Genomic DNA, 12,954 nt, shown 5'->3' with positions numbered 1-12,954 from the left:
TGTTATCATAACCACTAGAATGCTTTGATTTCAAGGACTTTATGATGGCTTCTGTTTCTTTGGGTGAAGTAATTAACGCCCTTTGTACATACCAGTTTACTCTCAGGAACAAAACCACAATAATTATCCAGAACCTATTCCTATGGGAATCTTAAAATAGCCAATACCATCATTCATTTTCCAGCAAGTATTCTTGGAATGATTCTGATTCATTCAGCCATGTTTCATCAAGGTAATACATTTTAATCACCATCTCTTCTTGTATCGTGCATCTTTATAATGGATTTGATTCGTTCTGCATCAATGTTACTTCTTTCAACCAAAAACTCTCTTCTTCACCTATTTGAAATTAATGTCTTTTAAAATTATTTATATTGACGAAATGCTATCTCTGAAGCCAATTTTCTAATATATATATATATATATATATATATATATATATAAGTTTTTGTTATGTCAGGTATCCATCCATTTGTGTTACAGGTTTCCTGCGATTTCGGTGCTTTCCAGGCGACACGAAATAAAATTTTCCTGATGTTTCTACGTCTCTAATACTACCGTTTACTATTTTCTACACCGTTTTCCTGCCGACACCCGCTTCTGCAGTTCGTTCTTGTGTCTTCAGAATGCCAAGAATATGTTTTCCACTTTCAAGTCCTCATTTGAAAGAGTTGTAAATGCGGGAAATAAACCTACTCACCTGGTTGTGAAGTACTTCACGTTTATTGCCATCATTTGAAATATTTATCTGTCAGTACACTAAAACATTTACAGAGACGCACTCACAGCTATACTGCTGCCAGAAAGTAACCTCGACAACTGAATACATAATTGGGTCGCTCTGTGAGCACAACTGTATTGTCACAGAGTACGTCAACAGTGCATGTCCCGAAGTACTTCGACAGCGCAGCATTTGGGAGAGTGATTCTGATAGTCATGTTGTAAATCGCGGCTAGCAGCTCGGAGGGCGAATAAATCTTACTGGCTGCTAGCAGTTAATGGAGGGGGACGCGCAGAACGGCTGAAAATTGGGGCGCCTTCTTATGTTAAGCGAATTATAGTCACTGGGTGTCACCTGAGTAACACATCCATCAGCGACATTTCAACTCTTCTAAAGCTGCCCACGTTGACTGTTAATGGTATGGCTATAAACTGGAAACATGAAGGAACAGCGGGAAAAATTCATTTAGTGAAGGACAGGAACCGTAGAGCATTGTGGAGTGTGCTTGTAAAATGTCGCATAGAATAAATGGATGGAATCACTCGAAAGTTCCATTTAGTGCTGTGAGTGGGCTTACGGAGGTAAAATAATTGGGGAAAGTAGTCGTGCAGCTCCTCATATACCACAACTTTCTGTTGAGGTGATGTAAAGAGCGCCGCCATTGGACAGTGGATGACTGGAAACATGTTACTGGGATGATGAGGCGTGATACACTATTCCAATAGAAGGGTTTGGATTTGGCGAATGCCTTGAGACCTGCCATCATGTGTCATGCCAACAGTGAAATATGAAGGAGTTGGCGCTACGGTATGGGAGTGTTTTCTATGATTAGGGAGTGCCCCCTTACTGTGCTTAAGAAACCACAAAGTGTGGAAGGATATGAATACATTTTAGAGAATTGTGAACTTCATACAATAGAGGAACAGTTTAGAGACGATGATTGATTGGGTGAACATGACAATACACTGTGTCAAAAAGCAGCAGCATCTGTGAGGTAGTGGTATATGGTCAATAACTTTCCTGAAATGAGCTAGCCTGCCAAGACTCCCAACCTGAAACCAGTGGAACAGCTTTGGGATAACTTAGAAAGTCGTCGTAGTTCCAAACTCCAGCATCTAAGTTCACTATCTTCACTGGCTTCGGCTCTTGAGGAAGAATGGGCTGCCATTTCTCCCTTACTGAAAGTAGAATTCAAGCTGTCAGAAAGAGGAATGGAGTGCACACCACATATTAATGCCCACTGATAAGTGGCCGGATACTTATGAGCAGACAGAGTGTATAATTAAAGTACGTAATTACCAGCCTGTGCACCTGTGTCACCGATTAAACTGATCTAAAACACAAACACTATATCCAACATTTTATTGACATTTTAAATACAGGTAACGGATAAACACACACAGACAACAAGATTTTACAAGCAAAGATAAAATTAACAACAAAGATCAAATTACTGACACATAGAAACTCGTAGAACAATAAATCAAACAAAATTGTAGCCATATAATATCGCTGATGTTCTACCAAATAAAGCTGTGAAAAACATAAAACAGAAAAAAGGCCATAGCAAAAAAAAATATCTCGTCAACAACAACATTAACGATTGAGATACGGTAGTAGCTGCCACAATCACATAATCACGCCCCCCATAAGACGTAACAACAATTAGACAGTGACAGCACCAATCGATGTTTCCTGCACTTCAAAAACAGCTTATATATAAGACTAGAAACAACGGTTAACGAAATCACGTCTTATTTGCAGGCAACTAGAAAATGGCATTGTAGCCGAAACAGGCTTGGCGCAAACCAATAAAGCACTAAATACGTGACAGGGACTTGAATTTCTCTATTTATAATGTCTCTCCAAACGCATCAGTTGGATGTAGAGGCAGCCTTGCTGAAGTGAAAAAAGGAAGAGGGAAAAAGTACTGAAATTTTTATCAAATTCAAAAAGTGTTTCCTCCTCAGAAAGACGAAGGGAGTGCACACCGCATATTAATGTCCGCTAATAGGTGGGCGGATACTTATGAACAGTCCGTGTATAGGTAAAGTACATAATTACCAGGCTGTGCATCTGTGCCAGAGATTAAACTGATCTAAAACACAAACACTACATCGAACATAGTATTGACATCTTAACTACAGATAACGGATAAACATACACACCCAAGATTTTACAAGCAAAGGTAAAATTAGCCGCACAGATCAAATAACTAATACATAGAAACTCGTAAATTAATAAATCAAAAGTCGGCCGGAGTGGCCGAGCGGTTCTAGGCGCGAGCTGCGCAACCGCTACGGCCGCAGGTTAGAATCCTGCCTCGGGCATGGATGTGTGTGATGCCCTTAGGTTAGTTAGGTTTAAGTAGTTCTAAGTTCTAGGGGGCTGATGACCTCAGAAGTTAAGTCCCATAGTGCTCAGAGCCATTTGAACCATTTCTGAATAAATCAAAACAAAATTGTAGCCATATAACATCACTGGTGTTCTACCAAATAAATCTGTGAAAAGTATAAAGCAGAAGAAAAAGGCTACAGCCAAAAAAATATCTCTTCAACAACAACATTAATGATTCAGATATGGTAGTATAGCTGCCACAATCACACAATCACCCCCTCCCCTCCATAAGACGTAACAACCAAACCAGCATTCAGTGACAGTACCAATCGATGTTTTATGGATGTCAAAAACAGCTAGACGTAAGTACTATTGCATAATCACTCAATAGTGTCGAAAATTATATATAAGACTAGAAACAACGGTTAACGAAATCACGTCTTAATCACAGGCAACTAGAAAATGGCACGGTAGCCGAAACAAGCCTTTTGCAAACGAATAAAGCACTAAATACGTGGCAGCGATTCGGATTTCTCTACTTATAATGTCTTCCTAAACGGTATCAGTTGGATGTAGAACCCCTTGCTGAAAGTGAAAAAAAGGAAGAAGGTAAAAGTACTGCAATTTTTATCATTTTCGAAAAGGTGTTTTCTGCTCTAGTTTACGCCGTCTCGATCTCAACTGGGTGGTTACCATCATGCGGAAACAGAAATATCAGGCTCTTTGCTTCATTAACCTAGAATCATAGATAAATGCTGAGTCTAAGTTACACTTCGGATGAGCAGCCTAAAATATATAGCTTTCAACTGAACCATAATGATTACAGTCAAAATTTGGAGAATGAATGTGAGGAAGTAATGTTATGTATCTATTCATATGATAAGATGTGAATTTCTGTGAGAAAACTAGGAGTAGTCACTAAATTTTATGTATAACTGCGAATAAATAAAGTGACATAATCACTTATTTGCTTGTTTTAGGTAGATGTTTACTGTCCTAGTACACACTGGAATCGTTGCAGAACAGCACCGTTAACAGTGTGACGCTAGGTGAGCCAGAAGAAACTGGCGCAGCAAGTCTCCGCTGTACCAATGGACTGCACACATGTACCCGCATGAAAACAGTAACTTTATTTTTTCTAGGTGATAAAACTTTATCGCTGCTCCCAGGACAAACCTCGGAAAGTCTTTAGTTTTAAGCTATTGGTAAAAGAACATTTTTCCATAATCTTAAGAAATAGAAAGCGTCAGAAATGGCATCTGCCTGCTTCTGCACACATATGCAATCATCATGTCACTGACTGCCGCGCACTATTAAGTGGTTACGGAAATGGTCCATCGCTAGCTTTAAGAAACACTTCTCATGTAGCTTCAGTGCTTTAGCTGAGTGAACTGAAACGCATTTCGGGTTTTAACGCGTTCGCTCACTCAGTGCACTTATACCTTTATCAGTACAGATTTTATGTCGACTGCATTTTGAACGCTGCAGCTCCCTTTTGTTATGCAACTTGTAGTCCCTTTTTTCGTATTTATATTCGTAGTACACATACTTTTAGCTCCACTGACGCCGATATATCTTGGCATTAATAACGGTATAGAAAAACTGTCTCGTTGCTGTATTTCTTCAAGTAATTTAATCCACCAGTCCGGAGATCAGTCACAGTTATCATGGATAAACTAATCGTTCTCCTCTGCTATCCGTCTGTAATGGTAAATGTTAAATAGTACATCTCGAACCATGTGACTGGAGGCCTTTAACACAGCAGCCGCACGCTCCGTCCAATTTTTAGGTGAACATCCTGTAGCGTGTCCGGAAAAGTATAATCAGTAAAGCCTTTAATGAAATTTTCTCTCTGCAGTGGAGTGTGCGCTAATATGAAACTTCCTGGCAGATAAAAACTGTGCCGGACCGAGAGCCGAACTTGGGACCTTTGCCTTTCGTGGGCTAGTGTTCTACCGAATGAGCTACCCAAGCTTTTGCCCGCGATAGGCAAAGGTCCCTCGTTCCAGTCCCGATCCGCAACACAATTTTCATCTGCTAAGAAGTTTCAATCAAGCTCCTGTAAGATGTGCTGGGAGAACTTATGGACCCATCATTGGACATTCACCTACAATGCCAGCCCACACATTTATTTCGAACTACTGCTTCTGGTGTTTAACCTACTTGTGCAATGCGGTCCTTCATTTGACCAGAAAATGATTCTGAAGACAGAAACAAGAGACTGAGATTTTGTGCAACAGTCCGTCAGTAAAAAGACTGCTGTGGTCGTTGATTGGTCACTGGAAGACCCTGCACAAGCCACAGACGATACGTATCTGCCTTCAATGTGGTGCTGCGAGATATAACCACGACATGTTATGTGTCTATACGCGGGTTTCTTCGATTGCTTACATTATTCTTTCTTCCTGGTAAGACGTACGAACAAAACATTGCCTAGCTAGATCTGTGTTTTCGTGATATTAAGAATTTCGGCACATTAACGGAATGAGAAACGGCGGCAAAGTACGGAAGTCTCTTCTGTCTTTTATCTGGAAACACGTTCTGATAGAGCCATGTAGTCGCACCACTGTATCATTCACTTTGCACTACGTAAGAATCACATTTGCCCCGTCATGAAATGAATACCTTTCCATACTTAACCACCACACTTATCAGGTAACGGACAGCAGCTCCATATATGAAACATTCGACAGAAATTATTCTCTAATTTACACAAGTATCAGTTACACATTGCTTGTAAATTGGGTATAAAAAATAACTTTTAATTGTGAAAAAGGTAAATAACTTATGGAACTGTTTGATACAGCACTGAATGCAGTACATTTAAAAGTTTTATTTGCAAGTGTTCAAAATGGTTATCTTTTCTTACTTTCTTTCTTTGGGCCTTTCTTCAACGCCAGGCCGGCCGTGTTATTACGGATTTGGCAGTGTTAGTTGCAGAGGGTGACCGGATGCCCTTCCTGATGCCACCCCAAACACCCTGGGACGTATGTAGTGTACCTATGTAGTATTCACCTAGCGGGATGTGGAAAACCGACTAAAAACCACATTCAGGCTGGCTGGCTTACTAGCCCTCGTCGCTAATCCGCTGGACGGATTCGATCTGGGGCCGGCGCGCCTACCCGAGTCCGGGAAGCAGTGAGCTAGCTAGCGCCGGGTCTGGTCGTTGCGGACGTCACATGACAACCGTTAAAAAAAAAAGTTCGTTTGTTGATCTTTCCGCTCAGTTTTTTTATTACAGAGGACAACCAGCTCCCTGACCGAACACACTGAGGTACCGTGCCGGCGCGCTCTCAGCTATCCTGGCAGGTAAGTGTGGTTATCTTTTGTAACATAGTAAATGTCCCATCTGTAATCAATTTCCTGCAAAATCCTATGAAGCAAGTTTTGATGTATCGTGGCAACTGCTTGTGTCATCTGCTGTCGCAAGTCGTCGACGTTTACTGGAAGTGTAATCTGTCGTAACTGTGGCATTAAATAATGTTCAAACATGTCTACATCTACATCTACATCTACATCTATACTCCGCAAGCCACCTGACGGTGTGTGGCGGAGGGTACCCTGAGTACCTCTATCGGTTCTCCCTTCTATTCCAGTCTCGTATTGTACATGGAAAGAAGGATTGTCGGTATGCTTCTGTGTGGGCTCTAATCTCTCTGATTTTATCCTCATGGTCTCTTCGCGAGATATACGTAGGAGGGAGCAATATACTGCTTGACTCTTCGGTGAAGGTATGTTCTCGGAACTTTAACAAAAGCCCGTACCGAGCTACTAAGCGTCTCTCCTGCAGTGTCTTCCACTGGAGTTTACCTATCATCTCCGTAACGCTTTCGCGATTACTAAATGATCCTGTAACGAAGCGCGCTGCTCTCCGTTGGATCTTCTCTATCTCTTCTATCAACCCTATCTGGTGCGGATCCCACACTGCTGAGCAGTATTCAAGCAGTCGGCGAACAAGCGTACTGTAACCTACTTCCTTTGTTGTCGGATTGCATTTCCTTAGGATTCTTCCAATGAATCTCAGTCTGGCATCTGCTTTACCGACGATCAACTTTATATGATCATTCCATTTTAAATCACTCCTAATGCGTACTCCCAGATAATTTATCGAATTAACTGCTTCCAGCTGTTGACCTGCTATTTTGTAGTTAAATGATAAGGGACCTATCTTTCTATGTATTCGCATCACATTACACTTGTCTACATTGAGATTCAATTGCCATTCCGTGCACCATGCGTCAATTCGCTGCAGATCCTCCTGCATCTCAGTACAATTCTCCATTGTTGCAACCTCTCGATACACCACAGAATCATATGCAAAAAGCCTCAGTGAACTTCCGATGTCATCCACCAGGTCATTTATGTATATTGTGAATAGCAACGGTCCTATGACACTCCCCTGCGGCACACCTGAAATCACTCTTACTTCGGAAGACTTCTCTCCATTGAGAATGACATGCTGCGTTCTGTTATCTAGGAACTCCTCAATCCAATCACCCAATTGATCTGATAGTCCGTATGCTCTTACTTTGTTCATTAAACGACTGTGGGGAACTGTGTCAAACGCCTTGCGGAAGTCAAGAAACACGGCATCTACATGTGAACCCGTGTCTAAGGCCCTCTGAGTCTCGTGGACGAATAGCGCGATCTGGGTTTCACACGACCGTCTTTTTCGAAACCCATGCTGATTCCCACAGAGTAGATTTCTAGTCTCCAGAAAAGACATTGTACTCGAACATAATACGTGTTCCAAAATTCTACAACTGATCGACGTTAGAGATATAGGTCTATAGTTCTGCACATCTGTTCGACGTCCCTTCTTGAAAACGGGGATGACCTGTGCCCTTTTCCAATCCTTTGGAACGCTTCGCTCTTCTAGAGACCTACGGTACACCGCTGCAAGAAGGGGGGCAAGTTCCTTCGCGTACTCTGTGTAAAATCGAACTGCTATCCCATCAGGACCAGCGGCCTTTCCTCTTTTGAGCGATTTTAATTGTTTCTCTATCCCTCTGTCGTCTATTTCGATATCTACCATTTTGTCAACTGTGAGACAATCTAGAGAAGGAAGCACAGTGCAGTCTTCCTCTGTGAAACAGCTTTGGAAGAAGACATTTAGTATTTCGGCCTTTAGTCTGTCATCCTCTGTTTCAGTACCATTTTGGTCACAGAGTGTCTGGACATTTTGTTTTGATCCACCTACCGCTTTGACATAGGACCAAAATTTCTTAGGATTTTCTGCCAAGTCAGTTCATAGAACTTTACTTTCGAATTCATTGAAAGCCTCTCGCATAGCCTTCCTCACACTACATTTCGCTTCGCGTAATTTTTGTTTGTCTGCAAGGCTTTGACTACGTTTATTTTTGCTGTGAAGTTCCCTTTGCTTCCGCAGCAGTTTTCTAACTTGGTTGTTGTACCACGGTGGCTCTTTTCCATCTCTTACGATCTTGCTTGGCACATACTCATCTAACGCATATTGTACGATGGTTTTGAACTTTGACCACTGATCCTCAACACTATCTGTACTTGAGACAATACTTTCGTGTTGAGCCGTCAGGTACTCTGTAATCTGCTTTTTGTCACTTTTGCTAAACAGAAAAATCTTCCTACCTTTTTTAATATTTCTATTTACGGTTGAAATCATCGATGCAGTAACCGCTTTATGATCGCTGATTCCCTGTTCTGCATTAACTGATTCAAATAGTTCGGGTCTGTTTGTCACCAGAAGGTCTAATATGTTATCGCCACGAGTCGGTTCTCTGTTTAACTGCTCAAGATAGTTTTCAGATAAAGCACTTAAAAATATTTCATTGGATTCTTTGTCCCTGCCACCCGTTATGAACGTTTGAGTCTCCCAGTCTATATTCGGCAAATTAAAATCTCCACCCAGGACTATAACATGGTGGGGAAATCTACTCGAAATATTTTCCAAATTATTCTTCAGGTGCTCAGCCACAACAGCTGCTGAGCCCGGGGGCCTATAGAGACATCCTATTACCATGTCTGAGCCTGCTTTAACCGTGACCTTCACCCAAATCATTTCACAATTCGAATCTCCGTCAATTTCCTTCGATACTATTGCACTTCTTACCGCTATAAACACGCCTCCCCCTTCACTGTCCAGCCTGTCTCTGCGGTAGACATTCCAATCTGAGTTTAGGATTTCATTACTGTTTACATGTGGTTTCAGCCAACTTTCTGTCCCTAGTACTATATGGGCGTTGTGACCGTTTATTAATGAGAGCAGTTCTGGGACCTTTCTATAGACGCTCCTGCAGTTTACTATTAGCACATTAATATTGTTATTCCTTGTTGCATTTTGCCTACTCCTGCCTTGCCGCGTCTCAGGAGGCGTCTTGTCGGGCCTAGGGAGGGAATTCTCTAACCTAAAAAAAACCCCATGTGCACTCCACACGTACTCCGCTACCCTCGTAGCCGCTTCCGGCGTGTAGTGCACGCCTGACCTATTCAGGGGGACCCTACATTTCTCCACCCGATAGCGGAGGTCGAGAAATTTGCACCCCAGCTCTCCGCAGAATCGTCTGAGCCTCTGGTTTAAGCCTTCCACTCGGCTCCAAACCAGAGGACCGCGATCGGTTCTGGGAACGATACTACAAATAGTTAGCTCTGATTCCACCCCGCGAGCGAGGCTTTCCGCCTTCACCAACTCCGCCAGCCGCCTGTACGAACTGAGGATGACCTCTGAACCCAGACGGCAGGAGTCATTGGTGCCGACATGAGCAACAATTTGCAGTCGGGTGCACCCAGTGCCTTCTATCGCCGCCGGTAGGGCCTCCTCCACATCTCGGATGAGACCCCCCGGCAAGCAGACAGAGTGAACACTGGCCTTCTTCCCCGACCTTTCCGCTATTTCCCTAAGGGGCTCCATCACCCGCCTAATGTTGGAGCTCCCAATAACTAATAAACCCCTCCCCCCCTGTGCCTGCTCGGACCTTGCTGAAGGAGCAGCCACATGTCCACTCACAGGCAGAGCGGGCGATGCCACACGGCCAGCCTCCACATTTACCCTCCGCCTCGTGCGCCGCGAACGCCGCTGAACCCGCAACTCCCCTTGGGGAGACGGTGGCCCAAACGCTCCCGGTACCCGCGAAGATGTCTCGACAGCAGGGACAGTGGGTGAAGCAAGTAACACCTGGGGTGTACCTTGCGACGTACCAGACTCCCCACTGCCGCTACACTCCGAGGCAGGATAGGATATGCCAGTGGATGCTGAACTTGTCCAATTACGAGGGTCGGTCAAAAAGTAATGCCTCCCTTTTTTTTCTACTTAAAAAAATTAAGTTAAGTGAAAAATTTGAATTTGGCGCCATTCCTCAAACCTTCTTCTGCAATCCACTGCAGTAGTAACTTTCTGTGTCAACAGGTGGCAGCACAGCAGAAGTTTGTAAGATGGCCGACATCGATGTTCGTTTGAGACAGCGTTGTGTGATTGAATTCTTGAATGCAGAAGGTGAAACGCCCATACGCATTCATGAAAGACTGAAGAAGGTGTATGGTGTTGTGACAGTGGATGTCAGCACTGTTAGACGATGGGTTCGTCGTTGTAAGGAAGCTGAAGGGCAAACACTCTTGACTGACGAAAAGCGGAGCGGCAGGCCGGTGAGTGCAGTGACTCCACACAACATTCAGCAAGTTGATGACATCATTCGTGGTGACCGTCGGGTGACTGCAGATGAAGTGTGTCGCATTATTTCTCTTAGTAAAGGCAGTGTGATCACGATTATTAAACAATTGGGGTACTCAAAAGTTTGTGCACGGTGGGTTCCAAGAATGTTAACCGATCAGAATAAAGAGGCAAGGAAAACAATAGCCTCCCAACACTTGCAGCGCTTCCGTTTGGAGGGAGATGAGTTTCTGAAAAAAATTGTGACTGGGGACGAAACATGGGTGCAGTTTTTTGAACCCGAATCAAAGAGGCAGTCAATGGAGTGGCGTCACACAAGCTCGCCGAGGAAGAAAAAATTCAAAACTGTGCGATCGGCAGGGAAAGTTATGGCAACAGTTTTCTGGGATACAGAGGGTGTGATTCTGGTTGATTTTTTGGAGCAGGGATGCACAATAAATTCTGTTCAATACGTCACAACCCTCAAAAAACTTAAAGCACGTCTTCAGCGAGTTCGCCCAACAAAATCAATGGCAGATGTTCTTCTTTAGCATGACAATGCAAGACCACACACCAGTCGTCACACCTCTGACGAGATTGTCAAAATTGGATGGAAAGTTTTGCCTCATCCCCCATACAGACCTGACCTGGCACCATCAGACTTCCATCTGTTCGGGCCACTAAAAGAAGCTCATCGTGGGATTCATTTTGAAGATGAGGAGGCCGTCAAAACATCCGTGCGTCAATGGCTTAGGAAGCAGAGCTGTGATTTTTACCGTGCTGGGATACATGCCCTTGTTCAAAGATGGACCAAAACTGTAGAGATGGGCGGAGATTACATTGAAAAATGACAAAATGATCCTCAATGTTGTGGTTTTCAACCTATGTAATTGCATTTAAATTTCCTGACAATTAAACGTAGAAAAAAAAAAAGGAGGCATTACTTTTTGACTGACCCTCGTACTACATCAAAGGCTGTTGGGCGACCCTGACCTGGAGTCCTATGTGATATACAGCCATTTTCAGTGAAACGATTGTACCAGTTAACAACAGTTTGCCTTTGATGAGGTAGCGTGCGGTATTTGGCCCTGAATTGTCTCCGAAAGGTAGTAGCGGATTTGAATTCATGTAACCACAAACAACACTGCGCACACTGTGCACACTTACATGATTCCATGATGACTCTTCGAATAACTCATTCGCGCACGACTCCTAGTCAGGACGTCGGGAACTAACGGTGTTATGCGGGAATAAAACTTGAAGATGTACTGCATGAAATACTGTATCAAACGCTTCTGTAAGCTATTTATTCTTTTCACAATTAAAAGCTAATTTTGTGTAACTGTATACATTTTCTACATCATTTCTACACCAGCACACTGTAACGCTGGAAATACATATCCTCCTATTTCCATCTATTGTACTATAAATTTTTTCCTTATTTTTTTACCTGAAGATATGACGTTTCTCTGTATTTATATATTGTAATTGTTTTACTATTTGTATATATATATATATATATATATATATATATATATATATATATATATATATTAATGCATTTATATCGATGTATAATTGGTTTGTTTTGTAGATATTATTTGTATTTTTACGCTGGGTCTTGCCAAGGGAAAATTGTGCTATCGAACGATCACATCGATAGGTCGTGTGAAGAATCAAAAGTGTTTAGGTTCTTTGGTAGTGTGAACTCGGCCGCGTGGAGCGCGAGCAGGGGAGTCTGGCTGGAGGAGGGCAGTGGAGCAGGTGTGTTGCGTGACGCTCCCGCGAGTTGCTGCGCTTTCGGGATTTGGCAGCATGTAATTGCTATGTTAGTTTCTGACATGGTTGGTTGGTTGGTTGGGGAAGGAGACCAGACAGCGTGGTCATCGGTCTCATCGGATTAGGGAAGGATGGGGAAGGAAGTCGGCCGTGCCCTTTCAGAGGAACCATCCGGGCATTTGCCTGGAGTCATTTAGGGAAATCACGGGAAACCTAAATCAGGATGGCCGGACGCGGGATTGAACCGTCGTCCTCCCGAATGCGAGTCCAGTGTCTAACCACTGCGCCACCTCGCTCGGTTTTCTGAGATGGTGTCGCGGACGGGAAGCGTTAGCTGGCACGCATAAAGAGCCCGTTTCGGCTGGAGACCGTGTCGAGAAGAAGGCGCGCCAACATCCAGCTTCTGCAACAGCGACGGCCGACAATGAGTGACTGTCGCCACCTCCTCGATCGACGAGTTCAAACCTTCAATCAACCAACAAGGAAGACTGGTAGC

Source organism: Schistocerca gregaria, chromosome 2, assembly GCF_023897955.1.
Source record: "Schistocerca gregaria isolate iqSchGreg1 chromosome 2, iqSchGreg1.2, whole genome shotgun sequence".
Taxonomy (NCBI): domain Eukaryota; kingdom Metazoa; phylum Arthropoda; class Insecta; order Orthoptera; family Acrididae; genus Schistocerca; species Schistocerca gregaria.
The sequence above is the reverse complement of the archived record's forward strand: the minus strand, read 5'-3'. Positions refer to the sequence as shown.